The sequence below is a fragment of the Oryzias melastigma genome, linkage group LG9, assembly GCF_002922805.2.
Source record: "Oryzias melastigma strain HK-1 linkage group LG9, ASM292280v2, whole genome shotgun sequence".
Taxonomy (NCBI): Eukaryota; Metazoa; Chordata; class Actinopteri; order Beloniformes; family Adrianichthyidae; genus Oryzias; species Oryzias melastigma.
The window spans coordinates 31,629,682-31,633,258 of NC_050520.1; positions in this window are offsets into that span (position 1 = coordinate 31,629,682).

Here is a 3,577-nt window from a genome sequence, read left to right on the forward strand (position 1 = left end):
GGCGCAGCCAACAGTTTGTAAAGGGGGCGGAGCAACCACTGCGTGACGGGGTGGGGCCAAGTCTGTGTGTTTGACAGGGGCGGAGCAAACTCTGTGCGTGTGACAGGGCAGAGCTAACAGTCTTTGACGGGGGGCGGAGCAAACAGTGTGTAAAAGGGGCGGAGCCAACAGTTCGTGATTGGCATTGGGTGGAGCCAGCAGTGTTTAACAGCGGCGGAGCCAACCGTGTGTGATTGGCAGGGGGCGGAGCCAACAGCGTCTGATATGCAAGGGGGGAAGCCAACAATGTGTGATGTGGGGGAGCCAACAGTGTGTGACGGGGCGAAGCCAACCGTGTGTGATTGGCAGGGGTGGGAGAAAACAGTGTGTAATTGGGAGGGGCAGGAGCCAATAGTATGTGACGGGGGTTGAGCCAACAGTGTGTGATGGGGCGGAGCCAACAGTGTGTGGCAGGGGGCGGAGCAAACAGTGTGTGATGGGGCGGAGCCAACAGTGTGTGACAGTGGCGGAGCCAACAGTGTGTGACTAGCAGGGAGTGGAGCCAACAGTATGTGACAGGGGCGGAGCCAACAGCGTGTGATTTTACAGGGGGCGGAGCCAACAGTGTGTGACGGGGGCGGAGCCACCACTGCGTGACAGGGGTGGAGCCAACTCTGTGTGTATGACAGGGGCGGAGCCAACTCTGTGCGTGTGACGGAGCTAACAGTCTTTGACGGGAGCGGACAGTGTGTGACAGGGGCGGAGCCAACAATATGTGAGGGGGCGTAGCCATCAGTGTGTGACGGGGGTGGAGCCAACATTGTGTGAAAGGGGCGGAGCCAACAGTTCGTGATTGGCATGGGGTGGAGCCAACAGTGTCTGATATGCAAAGGGGGAAGCCAACAGTGTGTGATGGGGCGGAGCCAACAGTGTGTGAAAGGGGCAGTGCCAACAGTAGTTGGTAGGGAACGGAGCCAACAGTGTGTGACGGGGCGGAGCCAACAGTGTGTCATTGGCAGGGGGCGGAGCCCACAGTGTGTATTATGCAGGGGGCGGAGCCAAAAGTGTGTGACAGGGGCGGAGCCAACAGTGTGTGATTTTACAGAGGGCGGAGCCAACAGTGTTGGACCGCGGCGGAGCCAACAGTGTGTGACGGGGCGGAGCCAACAGTGTGTGATTGGCAGGGGTTGGAGCCAACAGTGTGTAATTGGCAGGGGCCGGACCCCACAGTATTTGACGGGGGTGGAGCCAACAGTGTTTGACAGGGGTGGAGCCAACAGTGTGTGGCAGGGGGCGGAGCCAACACTGTGTGATGGGGCGGAGCCAACAGTGTGTGACAGGGGCGGAGCCAACAGTGTGTGATTAGCAGGGGGTGGAGCCAACAGTATGTGAAAGGGGCGGAGCCAACAGTGTGTGATTTTACAGGGGGCGGAGCCAACAGTGTGTGACGGGGGCGGAGCCACCACTGCGTGACAGGGGTGGAGCCAACTCTGTGTGTATGACAGGGGCGGAGCCAACTCTGTGCGTGTGACAGGGCGGAGCTAACAGTCTTTGACGGGGGGCAGAGAAAACAGCGTGTGACGGGGGGCAGAGCCAACAGTATGTGAGGGGGCGGAGCTAACAGTGTGTGACGGGGCGGAGCCAACAGTGTGTGAAAGGGGCGGAGCCAACAGTGTGTGAAAGGGGCGGAGCCAACAGTTTGTGATTGGCATTGGGTGGAGCCAGCAGTGTTTAACAGCAGCGGAGCCAACAGTGTGTGATTGGCAGGGGCCAGAGCCAACAGTGTCTGATATGCAAGGGGGGAAGCCAACAGTGTGTGATGGGGCAGAGCCAACAGTGTGTGAAAGGGGCAGAGCAAACAGTATGTAACTGGGGCGGAGCCAACAGTGTGTGACAGGGGCAGAGCCAACAGTGTGTAGTTGGTAGGGGGCGGAGCCAACAGTGTGTGACGGGGCGGAGCTAACAGTGTGTCATTGGCAGGGGGCGGAGCCCACAGTGTGTAATATATAGAGGGCAGAGCCAAAAGTGTGTGATAGGGGCGGGGCCAACACTGTGGGATTTTAGAGGGGGTGGAGCCAACAGTGTTTGACCGCGGCGGAGCCAACAGTGTGTGACGGGGCAGAGCCAACAGTGTGTGATTAGCAGGGGCCGGGGCCAACAGTGTGTAATTGGCAGGGGCCGGAGCCAACAGTATGTGACGGGGGTGGAGCCAACAGTGTTTGACAGGGGTAGAGACAACAGTGTGTGGCAGGGGGCGGAGCCAACAGTGTGTGATGGGGCGGAGCCAACAGTGTGTGACAGGGGGCGGAGCCAACAGTGTGTGATTAGCAGGGGCCGGAGCCAACAGTGTGTAATTGGCAGGGGCCGGAGCCAACAGTATGTGACGGGGGTGGAGCCAACAGTGTTTGACAGGGGTAGAGACAACAGTGTGTGGCAGGGGGCAGAGCTAGCAGTGTGTGACAGGTGTGGAGCCAACAGTGTGTGACGGGGCGGAGCCAACTCTGTGTGATAGAGGCGGTGCCAACAGTGTTTGAGAGGGGCGGAGCCAACTGTGTGTGACAGGAGCAGAACAAACAGTATATAACTGGGGCGGAGTCAACAGTGTGTGACAGGGGCAGAGCCAACAGTGTGTCATTGGTAGGGGGCGGAGCCAAAAAAGCATGACGGGGTTGGAGCCAACAGTGTGTGATGGGGCGGAGCCAACAGTGTGTCATTGGCAGGGGGTGGAACCAACAGTGTGTAATTGGCAGGGGGCGGAGCCAACACTGTCTGATATGCAAGGGGGGAAGCCAACAGTGTGTGATAGGGCGGAGCCAACAGTGTGTGACACTGGCAGAGCCAACAGTGTGTCACTGGCAGGGGGCTGAGCCAACAGTATTTGAAAGGGGCGGAGCCAACAGCGTGTGATTTTACAAGGGGGCGGAGCCAACAGTTTGTGACGGGGGCGGAGCCAACAGTGTGTAAAAGGGGCGGAGCCAACAGTGTGTGACAGGGGCTGAGCCAACTCTGTGCGTGTGACAGGGCGGAGCCAACAGTCTTTGACGGGGGGCGGAGTAAACAGTGTGTGATGGGGCGGAGCAAACATTGTGTGACGGGGGTGGAGCCAACAGTGTGTGAAAGGGGCGGAGCCAACAGTTCGTGATTGGCATGGGGTGGAGCCAACAGTGTCTGATATGCAAGGGGGGAAGCCAACAGTGTGTGATTGGCAGGGGGCGGAGCCACCACTGCGTGACAGGGGTGGAGCCAACTCTGTGTGTATGACAGGGGCGGAGCCAACTCTGTGCGTGTGACAGGGCAGAGCTAACAGTCTTTTACGGGGGGCGGAGCAAACAGTGTGTGACAGGGGCGGAGCCAAAAGTATGTGAGGGGGCAGAGCCAACAGTGTGTAAAAGGGGTGGAGCCAACAGTATGTGGCAGGGGGCGGAGCCAACAGTGTGTGATGGGGCGGAGCCAACAGTGTGTGACAGGAGCAGAGCCAACAGTGTGTGATTAGCAGGGGTCGGAGCCAACAGTATGTGAAAGGGGCGGAGCCAACTCTGTGCGTGTGACAGGGCAGAGCTAACAGTCTTTTACGGGGGGCGGAGCAAACAGTGTGTGA